This window comes from Chlorocebus sabaeus, chromosome 14 (genome assembly GCF_047675955.1).
Source record: "Chlorocebus sabaeus isolate Y175 chromosome 14, mChlSab1.0.hap1, whole genome shotgun sequence".
Lineage (NCBI taxonomy): Eukaryota > Metazoa > Chordata > Mammalia > Primates > Cercopithecidae > Chlorocebus > Chlorocebus sabaeus.
Window position 1 is genome coordinate 82109408 of NC_132917.1, and position 15033 is coordinate 82124440.

Genomic DNA, 15033 nt, shown 5'->3' on the forward strand with positions numbered 1-15033 from the left:
GTATCCTCTTGGGTACATCTGTAGAAAAGTACATATTTTTTCAAGAGTTCTTCACATTTGTAATTAATAGTATTTCAAGAGTTAATATGTTACTTGATTTTATTACTCTCTGTATATACAAATTTACAATGCATAGATGTTTTTTATTGATTAAAATTGGAAATTTTCTCCTTTAGCATTTTTATAATAGAATAATAATTACTGAATATAAAAGTTTCTTGTTAAAATATGTTTGGAATTAGTAAGTATATAATTTAGATGTCATAACCCTTAATACACAAAAGTACATTAAAAATATCTTAAAGACTGGATATAGTTTTGAGTGTGTTAAACTTATTTAAACAACAACGAAAAACATTTACTTTTGTTTCGTCTTCAGGAATTTTTTGTCCATGAAACACACTGTGGAAGATGTTGCCCAAGACACTCACTATTCAATCTACTATTTGCAGATTATATTTTTTCTTTTCTATTTCTAAATTATAAATGGTTTTATGATTCAAAATGTGTGTTTAATTTCTGTAAAATTTATTATTGACTGAGGTAGTCAGAATTACTTTTTAAGTTACTAACCATAATTTCACTGTATGTTTCTTATGAATCTTTAAAGAGGAAACATTCTCTTTTATTCCCAGTCATTTCATCTTGTTGCATAAAGTTGAAACTTCCCCATCATCAAATTCTTTAATTCTATGCAACTGAAAAACATAGTGAGTTATAGAATGTCTAAGATTGCAGGAAAGTACTGCCCAGATTCATTCACAAGTAGGTACATTATCTGAGTCTTCATAAGTTAAGTTTTTCAGGGCAAACTTGTTCCCAACTAGCAGGGTAGAGGTGGTAGAGTGATTTTGCAAGTGAGAAGCAAGGGCTCTACAGTTTGGGGAGAATAATTTAACTCTGATTTCGGTCATAACACCTACTTTAATCCATAACATCAATATTAAATCTAATATTCTGATAGCTAGAATGAAGGAAAGAGTTGTGGCAATTTCTCATCAATAGCCAAGGGATTAAACATGTTTGCATTTATACATCCTATTTTTGTCAAAATCTTTTTCTAAAAAATACAATGTAGGATTTGATGTGTTAATATATTATTTGATATTTGTAAATACTCAATTCCACATGAAATAAACCTATATTACACTTGGAATACTTACAAATACCCAATAATAGGCACGTTTTTTTCAATAAAAGCACAAACATTATATATTTTAGACTTTGTGAGTCATAACCTCTCAGTTGTAACTACTCAACTGTTATAGCATGTGAGTTGCTGCAGCAACTATTCAACCAAACGTTATTTACTAAAACAAGCAATAGGCTGGACTAGACTTGCAGGCTGCAATTTGCTCATCCTGGTCTATCAATCTCCTGTGTGTTTGTATACATGTATGTGCCTCCATCCTTAAAAAATATGTTTCTATCTTAAAATATATACTGAATAATATAATAATTATCTATTCACTGAAGTCTTCACAGATCTTACCAATAAATCCATTTTGCCCAGAACATTTTTAAAGTTTAAATTTTCACATTTTGCTTTCTCATGTTTATTAATCAGCAAATAATTTCTGCTACTGAGTCTATTGCTTATTTATATTTTCCCCTAAGAAGTAATTTTCACTTCTTCTCCGAGAGAACACCAAATGGCGGATGACGCCGGTGCAGCGGGGGGGCCCGGAGGCCCTGGTGGCCCTGGGATGGGGAACCGCGGTGGCTTCCACGGAGGTTTCGGCAGTGGCATCCGGGGTCGGGGTCGCGGCCGTGGACGGGGCCGGGGCCGAGGCCGCGGAGCTCGCGGAGGCAAGGCCGAGGATAAAGAGTGGATGCCCGTCACCAAGCTGGGCCGCTTGGTCAAGGACATGAAGATCAAGTCCCTGGAGGAGATCTACCTCTTCTCTCTGCCCATTAAGGTGTTTGTTGCTATCGGCGACTACAATGGCCACGTCGGCCTGGGTGTTAAGTGCTCCAAGGAGGTGGCCACTGCCATCCGTGGGGCCATCATCTTGGCCAAACTCTCCATTGTCCCGGTGCGCATAGGCTACTGGGGGAACAAGATCGGCAAGCCCCACACCGTCCCTTGCAAGGTGACAGGCCGCTGCGGCTCTGTGCTGGTGCGCCTCATCCCTGCACCCAGGGGCACTGGCATCGTCTCAGCGCCTGTGCCCAAGAAGCTGCTCATGATGGCTGGTATTGATGACTGCTACACCTCAGCCCGGGGCTGCACTGCCACCCTGGGCAACTTCGCCAAGGCCACCTTTGATGCCATCTCTAAGACCTACAGCTACCTGACCCCTGACCTCTGGAAGGAGACTGTGTTTACCAAGTCTCCCTATCAGGAATTCACTGACCACCTTGTCAAGACCCACACCAGAGTCTCTGTGCAGCGGACCCAGGCTCCAGCTGTGGCTACAACATAGGGTTTTTGTACAACAAAAATAAAGTGAATTAAGCCTGTTACTAAAAAAAAAAAAAAAAAAAAAAAAAAGAAGTAATTTTCATTGGGATTTCTTTTGGCATACCATTGTAATTATTTCCTAATTTTAAAATATTCATTATAATATAATAATTAAATATTCATCCTTTTAATATTTTTGAGGGTTCAGTTTCTTTTGTTTGTTTTGCTATACAGATGGCCCTCAAAAATGGTTTGACTTACAATTTTTTGACTTTAGGATGGGTTTATCAGAACATAAATCTAGGATAAGTTGAGGAGCATCTGTGTTCATGAATAATTTCTAGTATTAATACATCATGACCAGAGATCAGCTAAGATTTACATTTCATTTGTTTTATTGTGCCTAGTACCTGACGATATTTTTTAACAATTTGAGAGACTGAATATACAAACAGACATGGTCATATTGCACATGAAAATGGAACTCTCACACACATTTGTAGCGAGCCGACTAGAAAGTCTAGCACAATTTATGCAGCAATTGTACCAAATAGGCAGGATTTGATCAATAACTGAGAATTTCCACAATCTTTGCACCCCATATCCACTTCCAACTAGGACCAATCAGACAAAGTCAAAAATACTTTTGTGTTCTATCACTATCACAAATAGTGTTCCACTTCTAGTTGGCCCACTCCAGCTTCCCCATGCCAACAACCTCTATTCAAGACAACTATTTGACTGAAGTATTCTTTTTTCCACTATAAAGCTTTCCCACTCTTCTGTTTGCTTTTGAGTCTCTGCCATACACAAGAGATAGTAGCTGACTTCCTTGCTGTAGCAAGCTCTGAATAAATAGCCTTTGCTTGTTTTCATTTGGGTGGTCTTCATTTATTGCCACAAATTTCATGGATATTTGTCAGAGTTTAGAATTCTGTCAATTTCAATGTTCATACTATACCACCACACATTCATTTCTATTAATTCATATAAATACACACAAACCAATCCATATACATATGTAAATGTTAATGTGTATTCATACATGTAATGTTTTAACCATGTGAGAAAAGAAGAGGCCAACTGGTATCTTTCTGTCCTGTAGGATCGTTAGATTTCTCCAAATCTTAATTCCATGGGCTTAGGAAGCACTGTTTCTTCTTTAGACTTCTAGAATTTCCAGGGGAAATTGTGACAAATCAGCTACTGTCTCTTGTGTATTCTCCTATGGAATACTTAAGCAAAGTCTCTTGTGCTTTATTTGAAGCTACTCACATAAAAAGCATTAATGAGAGATGGAGTTTACCAAAGATTTTGTAGATCTTGTAGAGAAATACAGGGAGGAATGTGTATAACACACTCATAAGTACAAGAATTTAAAACTTCATATTTCTCTTTGACCTTTTTAAAAATTAAATTGTCTATTCAAATACCACCTTAGTGTTTCTTCTTTCCTTTCCCTCTGTTTGTTTGTTTGTTTGTTTCCTGAGACAGGATCTGGCTCTGTCACCAAGGCTGGAGTTCAGTGGTGCAACCTTGACTCACTATCCTCCCTCCTTAGCCTCCAAGTTGCTGGGATTACAGGCGCATACCATCACGCCCAATGATCCCCCTCATTTTCATTCCTCACCTGGCTCCTTTATTTAAGAAATATCCCCTTAACTATCATTCCACTTTGTCTGACACCTCCTCTTAAATCTGAACACAAATAAAACCCTCAAAAAATGCTCTTCAAGAAAAAGACCATTGAGTTAATGTCACCTACCCTAAACAGCTGGTGTTGAGAGAGAGGGGAAGGCACAAATTCACATATGTTTCACAAAGTCAAATAATTGTGTTACTGAAGTTTTGTATTTGATCTGTCATATTCTAAGAGGATTTCCCACTGGACTACAGTTCTGTCAAATTGTAGTGAACATTTTTGTTTGTTTATTATGTCATTTCATACACAAAAGCAGAGGACTGCTATATGTTAATAAATTGCACTTTTCTCAGCAGTGTAAAATAGTCATATTTAAACCATATTATACATTTTGGTTTAAAATTATGCTTTGTTTTTGCTACTCTTGCATTGTTCTTGTTTGCTTGGAGACCATTGACATTTTAAAGTATGCTACACTATCTAATTTTTTCTTATTAATGTAGTCTCTTCAGATTTTGTTTCTAAGGTTTGATGTTTTACTCTAATATTATAATAGTTTAGAATATTTATATCCTATTTAGGAACCAATATACAGAAGTGAATAAGAGCACAAACACTAAAAATTCTCTCTGAGTTTATCCCGGTTGTGCCATTTATTGAATCTAAATCTAAGTTACTTAAACTCTGTCTCAGCTCCCTTGGCTATGAAATAGGCATATAATAAATACCTCTTAGAATTTTGGAGGCAATTAAGTAAATTAAATATTCATACCACTGTTTGTTATTTGGTAAGTGGTATATTAAGTCTTATCTATTATTTCTGTCCCATAAGTTTTTATTATCAAATTTTTAGCAAGAACATTTGAAGCTTTATGGTATGAGGATGGGTATAAAATAGAAGTAAATTAAGTACTAGGAGAGCTTTCATTCTTCAAATTATATTAATCTTTTAATATGAAATATCAAAATAAAGAGAGACAAACTAGTGTCTACACATAACTACACACACCAATTATATCCATATGTGTTAATTATTAATTGGTTTTGTTAGTTGGTTTATTTAGAAATAAATCTCACCTGCCTCTTAATGATTTGGCTAGTTAATGGGTGTTGACATGACTCCACAGGATACATCCAAGAATCTCAGCTCTCAGCGAGACGTCCATGCTACCATTGTAGGGGAGTACCAGGTAGCACAATCAAGCAGAGAAAGGAGCCATTTAATGCTATACTCAATCTATTTCTTAAATAATTATGTTTTTGGATATTTCATGTTTCATGATAGAAAATTCAACAAATAAAAAATAATTCTTAAAAATCCCATGAGTCTATCAAGCTTCTTCAACAAATAATATCAAATCATGGCTAATCTTGTTTCTTGATTACTTTACTTAGTTCTCCCTTTGTTTATCAAGATCAATCAAATCCCAGCCATCATATAATTTTATTTGAAGATTTTAGAATACAAATCTAAGAACTATTTCTTTAAACATCCATTATGTAATAAAAATTATTTTTAAATATAATTAAATATCCAATCTGTGCTATTCAATCAAGTATCTGTTCAGGGATATCCAGTTACTCATTTTTTAATGTTTCTTTGAGAATTCAGCAATTGTCAACTAGCTATATGTGATTTAAGTCTTACTTTAATCTATAGGTCACTTTCTCTTCCTATCTACTTTTTATTTTAAAATAATTTAAAAGTTAGAGAAAAGTTATAAAAATGGTAGAATTTTCTATGTTCTTCACCCAGCTTCCCTAATATTCACCTCTTACATCACCGTTGTGCTATTATCAAAACCAGGAAATTATCATGGGTACAATACCATCAACAAAACTCCAGATTTTCCATCCAATATTTATTTCAGATCCCACTTGTAGGGAGTCATCATTTCACCACACTTTCTTCCAATTTGTAACAGCTTCTTATTCCCTCTTTGTATTTTATGACTTTGTTACGTTTCAATATGCCATTTATTTTGGAAAATGCTCCTCAATTTGTACCTGCCTGATGTTTTCTTATAGTTAGATGAAGGTTATGATTTTTTGGTAACAATATTGCAGAAATTATGTGCTCCTCTTAGCACAGATATCAAGGGGTAGATGGTATTGATATGTCTTATTACTGATAATCTTAATTTTCACCATTCAAGCGAGTGTATGCCAGTTTCCTCCACTGTAAAATTATAGTATTTTCACTTTTTCTAATTTATCAATATTGTGAGCTGATACTTTGAGAGACTATGTAAATATTTTGTTTCTCCTCATACTTTAATCCATGAAAAATTATTAGTGAATATGAATGTTGCCTACCATAATAAAAAACTGTTATTTGCCCGATAAAAGATTTATATTTCCCCCCCCCCCCTTTTTTTTTTTGAGACAAGGTCTCACTCTGCCACCTAGGCTGGAGTGTAGTGGCCTGATCTTGGCTCACTGCAACCTCCACCTCTCTGGCTCAAGTGATCCTCCCACCTCAGCCTCCTAAGTAGCTTGGACCACAGGTGTGTGACACCAAGTCTGGCTAATTTTGTATTTTTGGTAGAGACAAGGTTTCATTTTGTTGCCCAGGATGGTATCAAAATCTTGAGCTCAAGTTATCTGCCTGCCTCAACCTCCCCAAATGCTGGGATGACAGGCATGAGTCACCACACCCAGTTTTCCTCATTCTTTCTATTTGTATTATTGAATCACTGCCCTTTATTCAGTTTTTATTCAATTAGATGTATTAGATGAGAAATAATTTTGTGATTTATTTATATAAATATTAATTTTAGGTATTTATTTTATTCTAGGGGTTACAGCCCCATAGTTCATTAACTATTTAATTCTCCAATTATTCCGGCTTTGGCTTTTTAGAACTCTTTCAGGTTTTCATCTGTGTTCCTTAACTCACCATAATCCATTTTCCAGTACTTCTTTACTTTCTGGCCTAGAAAGATATTTTTGATTCATATATATTTTTCTTACCTCAATTCTCTGAGGAGTCCTGTTCCCTTTATTTGAAGAATAGTACAGAGAAATCAGGATCTGGGCTCCAGGTGTGCTCATTGTTTCTGGAGTGACATGCCTTTTTATGCTTTTCCATGGACAGAGGTAAAATATACACACACACACACAGTTCCATTAACAGAGATAGAAAATATGTACACACACAGACATACACACATACATAATATGTATGTACATATATACACACACAAAGTTACACATGCATATATCTATATTTTAATGTATATATTAAAACCATGAGTTCATACTGGTACCTCTAATTTAAATACAAAACCACAGGTTTGATTCCAACATTTTCTCTTTTCTTGTCATTACTGTCTTCTGTCCAAATCTGAGAAAATTGGGTCTTATTACATTGTATTTACTTATTTTTCCAGTATTACTGAACATATAAATCAATTTCGGAATTGTTACACTGGGAGAAAAACATCTACTACATAGAGAACAGAGTTTGTTACAGTTTATTTTGTCTAACTTTATAATATTGAGTCAAATTGTATTTTCCAAGTTACCTAAGTTAGTTCCTTGATCTCCCATTCACTTCAGTGTGGTTTTACTAGTCATACACAGTAGTTAGGTTCATTTGTTATTGTTTAAATTTTAGTTTGTTTCCACACATCCTGGTTCATTATAACGGTTCATTTATTTTTTGAGGGTATAAAGAATTACTATGGTCTAATAACTAGAGCCATATAAAAAATATTGATTCAGAGAAATGTCACTTCCCCCTGGTCCCTATGATACCGTTTCCATTCCCCCTTTTATTCTACCTTTTCCTTATCCATTTCCTGTAGATAACCAATTTCATTCGTATCTGCTTTGTCATTCCTGTTTATTTTTTCCTTTCAATGCTCTGGAACAATTTATATACCACTGATACCATCAGGTCTTTATTCCTACTTTGTTACAACATATAATATTTAAATATCAGTGTTTCATTGCTCCATTCGTCTTCCACTTTTTGCATTTTAGTTTTAGTCTTAGGTGTATATTTTGAATTTTAAACAGCTCTCTCTCAGTCCATTTACTAAAAGTTTTCCCAGTTGTTACTTCGGTAGATGAAGCTCATCATCTAACAGTAGATTGCTTAAGGAGGGCTTATAGGTGTAGGATCTATCTCCTCCCCTGTCCCCTCTTACCTTCCTTCCCCTCCACTCCTTTTCCTCTCCTCCTCTCTTTCCCTTCTGTCTTCTCTCCTCTTCTCTTCTGAGTTCAATTAGTATGAACTCACGGACAGGAGGTTAAATAACTGACCATAATAATGAGATCAGTTAAAAAAAAAACAGAATTTAAAGCAAGCCAGCTTTTTGCTAGATTCCATGCATTTAATCACTATGGTATACATGCTGTTTATATTTCACAGTTATTAACATAATATTCTTATCACACTTAATAAGTTTCCTATTCTAGTTACTCTCTATCCAATTTGTAGGATATGAAATGTAGAAAACAATATGTATATATATAGTATTGGATGAGAAATAATTTTGTGATTTCCAAAATCTAAGGTGTTCGTAGTTGCTTTCTTCCCAGATAAAAGTAATGCCCCTTCCCCTGCTCCCCCCAGCCCCCACATTTTAGGGAAAATTTATTAAGAAACAAACATTTAAAAAAAAAAAAAAAAAAAACCCCTTTCCCCCAACTCATTTAGAGTTTCTTATATCTCAAAAACAGCCATAGGCATGATAGTAGAATGTAGATTAGAATGGAAGTAGACTCTTGAGAGTCAATTTTCTTTTTGTTTTGAGACAGGGTCCCTTTCCCAGGCTAAAATACAGTGGTGTATTCACAGCTTACTGCAGCCTCAAACTCCTTTGGTCAAGCAATATTAACTTGATGCCTTAGCCTCCCACATAGCTGGGACTGCAGGTCTGCATCACCATGCCTGGCTAATTTTTACATTTACTTTTGTAGAAACGAGGTTTCACTATATTGCCCAGGCTGGTGGCCCACTCCTGAAGCTCCGGCCTTTAACAGGAGGATCCCAAAGCACTGGGATTACATACATGAGCCACCGTGACTGGCCAGGAGTCAGATATTTAAAACCAAGTCTTCAGAGAAATACAGCATATTTAATTTATTTCTTTGTAGTCTAAGAAATCATCTAATCCTCAAGCCAGGAGAAGAATGCACTTCTATCACTGACTTTAAGGGAGAATAAATAAGAGCAAAATGTCCTTGAGATTTAGAAACTGATAATATCTAAATGGAAGTGCAGGTTCAATCAGGTGACTGGAGGATGAAGCAGGATTTATCTTCTAGTGACAAGGCCCTGACAAGGGGAAGACCTGAATATGCATAACAACAAAGGAGAAAGTTACACTGGGACTCTCATAAGAATATTCATGAGAGATGGCAAACCCAAAAGCAGTTTGCATGCACCAGACATTTCTATATTTAGACATGGTCAGTTCAGATGATTGTTAATCTTCTACCTATTCAGTGGCTACAAAAAAGAAGAGATTTCTTTTGACACTGAGAAACATGGGCTGGTGTGGAAACTGGTGTCAATTTTATATCATTTTTTAAAAAGTAAATATTCACAGGAATGAACGACAAAGTCACTAATTCACAGAAGCATCCTGCCCATTGATGAAGACTGTCTCTTTAGTCTGTTTACAATGACATTGTAATCCTGAGTCTTCTAGGATGCGGAAAAACTGGATTCCTCTACTTTTCTAGGAGTTCAGTTGTGGGCTTTGAATCATACATTTTGCATGGGAGATAAACTGTGGGAAATTTATTTTATATTTATATTTAATTACAACCACAAAAAACAACAAAATCAAAGATGCTTTCCTGATTTTAACCAGTTTCAGAAAATATCCTAAAACCGATTTGAGTTCTGGTTTGGTGAAGTAATTAAAAAGAAAACAAAAGCATCAGCATCACTGAGTTCCAGAGAAGTTGAGTGCCCATAGTGTAGAGGAGGCTATTTTCTTTGATGCATTTACTTATTTCTTTTTTGCAGCTATGATGTATGTTTACGGTATGAGTAGAAAACAGAACTGTTCCTAACAAAATGTGGGGTAAATTGTTAAGCCTTCTAAAAATTTATTGTCCAAGCCACCAAGAGTTTAGTGAGTTACACCTAAAAAAAGTAGACAACAAAAAAAAATTATAAAACTTTTGTGAGGATCTGATTTGCTTCTTACTTTTTCCATATCTCTTAAAGAGCCAGTATAAGAAATTCCTTGTAATTTTACCTTTTTGAGACAAATTATTATGCTTTCGTTTCACATAGTGGAATTTGAAGTGTTACAAGAAATTTTGCTTTTTTTTTTGCAAATGTCATGTGATATAGGACAGCGGTCCCCAATCTTTTTGGCACCAGAGACTGGTTTCATGGGAGACAATTTTTCCACGGACTATGTGGTGGGGTGGGGTGGGGAATGGTTTTAGGATGAAACTATTCCACCTCAGATCATAAGGCATTAGATTCTCATAAGGAGTTTGCAACTTAGATCACATGTGTGCAGTTTACAATATGTTTCACACTCCTATGAGAATATAATGCCATGCCTGATCTGACAGGAGGCATAGCTCAGGTGGTAATGCTCGCTCACCTGCTGCTCACGTCCTGCTGTGCACTACTGGTCTGTGGCCTGGGGCTGGGGACCCCCAGTATGGGAAAATTTGTTTCAAGGTCAAGCTATAGGGCTCTAAATGATCTTGAGATTTTGTGACATTGCGTCACAAAATGTTTCCATGTAAATCACATGTTTTCAAAACATCACAGGATAAAATAATAGTAAATGATGATATGATCAAATGAAAATGTCTTAGTCCATTTAGAATTACTATAAAAGAATAGCAAAGTCTGGGTAATTAACAAAGAAAAGAGTTTTTTTTTTGACTCATGGTTCTGGAGGTTGTACAAGAAGCATTGTACCAACATCTGCTTCTGGTGAGGGCTTCAGGCTGCTTCCACTCCTGGCAGAAAGTGAAGGGGAGCTGGCATGTGCAGAAATCACATGCCAAGAGACAGAAAGAAAGATACCAGGCTCTTTTGAACAACCAGGTCTCTGGGGAATGAAGAGATTAAGAACTCATTACCATGAGGATGTCACCGAGCTATTCATGAGAGAACTGCCCCAAGACCCAGACATGTCCCTTTAGGTTCCACCTCTAACACTGAGTATCAAACTTCAACAGGAGATTTGGAAGGGTCAAACAAGCCAAACTATAGTAGTGGGTAAAGAACCAATTTAAAAAGGGTCAATATACCAAAACAAATGTTAGTTAAACTATGTAGCTACTATCTCTGACCATCACAATTGATATGGCCAAAGGAGCAACAAAGGTTGAATAGCAGTGAAAATTAAAATAAATAAACATATCAAAATATCATACTAGAAGAAAACAGGTTTTATTTACAACAAAAGTAGTAAAGCAGAAGAATGATTTAATATCAAATATAGCCCCTTTTATTTTGTTCTAATTTTTTCCTACTCTCATTCTGTTACTATGCAATCATTCAGCTTTGTAATTTAGATATTATACACTGCTTATCCAAGTCCCCCAACTCCAAATTTTAGTTAAATTATACTTAGTTTGATTGCATATTGGCTGCTAAGAAAATAGACAGAAATGTGATACCCACACTGACTCTCATTATGAAATTCATATATTTATCGGATATTGAGAGTCTTTATCTATCTTTAAGTAGTGTTCTTGAAATTAAGTTCATTCTTAGACCTTCCTAACTGCTTCTGTTCTGTTATAATGGTTCTCTTCGCTTTAAGTCTTCAGTAGCCCTATTATTGACACAAAAATTCTGTAACCCCTGGATATTGATCACCGTTATTTTGCATTGCATTGTATTGCATTTTTTTATTTATTTAGGGAGACAGAGTCTCACTCTATCACCCAGGCTGGAGTGCAATGGCACGATCGATCTCCACTCACTGCAACCTCCACCTCCTGGGTTCAAGCGATTCTCCTGCCTCAGCCTCCTGAGTAGCTGGGAGTATAGGTGTCCGCCACCAAGCCCAGCTAATTTTTGTATTTTTAGTAGAGATGGTGTTTCATCATGTTGGTCAGGCTGGTCTTGAACTCCTAACTTCAGGTAATCCACCTGCCTCAGCCTCCCAAAGTGTTGGGATTATAGTCATGAGCCACCGTGCTCGGCTTTGCATTGCTTTTATATTTCACTCACCCTTTCCTGGTTAGATATTTTTGAGGCTTTAGTGTTTTCTTGTTTTTTTTTTTTCCTTCTTAGGTTTTACACTTGGGACGTCATAATGAGCCTCAGGCCTACAACTTAGTGGGCTACTACTGTGCTGGCCATTATTATTTTTAAGGCTTTGAAGTCTCCGATGGATTAAAAAAGCCTTGCAACCTGTTTGGTTTGGGGTTTTATTCTGTATCTTTGTTTTTGTTGGATCAGATCTTGTGGCTCTCTTCAATGTCTAATTTTGTATCATCAACTGAATTATTTCATAAAGTAATGTGACTCTACCATTAGAAAGGTGGATATAATTTAATCTCCTTTCTTGTACTAAAATAATAATAAAACTACCACTTAACATTCATATCACATATTGCAAATTACGGTATCTTCTATGTACCATATTATCTTTTATTTTAGTTTCAAAAAATGCCATGAAGCAAGAGTGGGGGTTATTGTTAGCCATTCTTTGTCTAATTTCATTGGTAAAAACACTACAACCCAGAGATGTAAGTTGATATGCTCAAAGTCAGCCAGCCAGGAAGCAGCAGAGGCAGAACTTCAGCTCAAGAGTTTTAGCCTCTGGCCTCGTGCTCTTTTTCTACAACATTCGTGCTCCTGGATATCAGCCCTATAATCCTTTGAGAAACACTTGCCTATGCTACCCTCAGTTTCTACCCACATTACTGTGGCTTAGATTTTTACAGTTGAGAAATAGAAAGAATTGAAAAATATGATGATTGAACCAGCCTGAGTTCATCAGCTGGGATTTTGGCATTTGAATACATCAAAGCCTTTGTCAGGAGATTAGGGAAACTTGAACAGCCTCAAGTTTCTCAGAGAAAAGAGAATAAACAAGTTAAACAAACACTCTCATGATGCAAAATCCCTTTTGATAATGTTCCACATTATTCAATCCTTTTATTTAAATACTTAGAATCCTGTATTCAAACCACACTTATTCAAATCCGATATTCTTTGTCAAGTTATCTGGGAGGTATGGCTGGAAGGAACATGTGAGGCCAAATAAATTAATGAAAACTACCCACTATGAGGCATTTTCAAAATGTCATTTGGCAGTAACTGCAGATTTTAAAGTTAGTTAATTATTTAATCCATTTGTAGCCACAATAGGAATCGTAGAACTAGAAAAGTGTGTGCATTGTGGGGCAGGAGGATGTCAAGGATATGAGCCTTAAATCAAGAAATCAAAAGAGTTACACTTGCAGATGGCACCACTCCAGAGACATTATAAAATTATCCTTTAAGATTGCTCATTCTAAGATTTGCATTGCACTTAAAACCAAGACCGCAGAGGTAAAAGTCTAAAGAGAAAAATTGAAGGCATGCCACTGAGAGAATTAGGACTGGAATTCAGGTCTTCCGACTTCCATACCTTACTTTTCCTGTATGATGCTGCCTCGATATGTTATGCCTTCAGAAAATTCTCCAAAAACAATAGAGCACATACAACTGCTAACCTATAGCACCCAGTGGATAAATAAACTCAAAAAATCATATATTGAGTGACATGTAAATAGATGGGAAGACTACTCAAATGGAAAGAAGCAAAAGCTATTTATTCAGAGCTTGCTATACCAAGGAAGTCAGCCTTCATCACTTGCATTTTGGTAGAAACTCAAAGACACGCAAAGGAGTGAGAAAGCTTTAAAGTGAAAAAATGAAGAGGTTTTTTAGGTGTGTTTGGCTGCTATTGACATGGGGAATCTGTAGACAGGCTAACTAGAAGTAAGACATACTATGTTATTAGTTAGGCATGTATATTTCCCTTTCTTCAGTTGGTCCTAACTTGGAAGTGGGACAATTATTGGAGAAATTTTCAGTTATTAATCAAATACTGGCCATTTGGGGCTAATTGCTGTATGGGTTTTGTTTTTTGTTTTTGTTTTTTTTTTTTTTTTGGCTTCATGAACTGGTTGCTACAGATAGTATTCTGACTTTCTGGTATGGTTACTCTAAACAATAGTTTGGTTTCTTGGGTTGATTGCTACAGGCCATGAGTCAGATTTCCATTTCGTATATAGTCTGACAATTGACCATTTGTATATTTAGTCTCTCAGCCCACTTTTTAAATCAATCTCTCCCTTGTGAGAGGTTGACCATTTCTGAGAATGCTGCAGATCCATATCTTCACCACTCAGAGATTGTTTAGTAATCTTCATAGTCAATTGCATTGTAAGATTGTTTGACCTTTTTCTTGTTGCATCATGACGGTGAATATCTCATGAAACAGTGGTTGTGTATAAGCATTTAATTCTATGGATAGAATTCTAAGGACCAGCATCACAAACACTGTATCAGAACCAAAAACAATTAATAGTCCTTGTAAGGTGTTTTGAACTCTATTTGCCCAACACAGGCCAAACAAACAAATATCATGGGTCATAGTATCAAACTTTAAAAGCAAAATGGCTTTTTTTTTCCTTAAGGAATATTTACCCTATTTCATCTTGCATATTTTATTGATCTAACTACAACAAGAAGTAAGGCAATGGAACAAATGCCATGATGATAAGCCAACAAGAATTTTAGAGCAATGCACTTGTCCATCCCTATTTGTGCCAATGAGTTGAGAATAATCTATATTCCATCTAGGGCAGAGGTGGTGTTACTAATAACTTTTGCCAGAATTAGTTTTATGTTTCTTACAGTCTTTTGTGATTCCCACCAATTGGAATACTACTCTGATTGTTTGCATAAATAATGAGTCATTACATCCACTAGGTAGTGTGTTTGAATAATCAAAAATAGCAGCATTTTGGATTACTATTAATTTACGGA

General features: G+C 35.8%; 1 pseudogene; it reads left to right on the forward strand.

The window, feature by feature from the left end:
• Positions 1-1635: 1635 nt before the first annotated feature.
• LOC103219975 (small ribosomal subunit protein uS5 pseudogene) lies at positions 1636-2432 on the forward strand (annotated as a pseudogene).
• The last annotated feature ends 12601 nt before the right edge of the window (positions 2433-15033 follow it).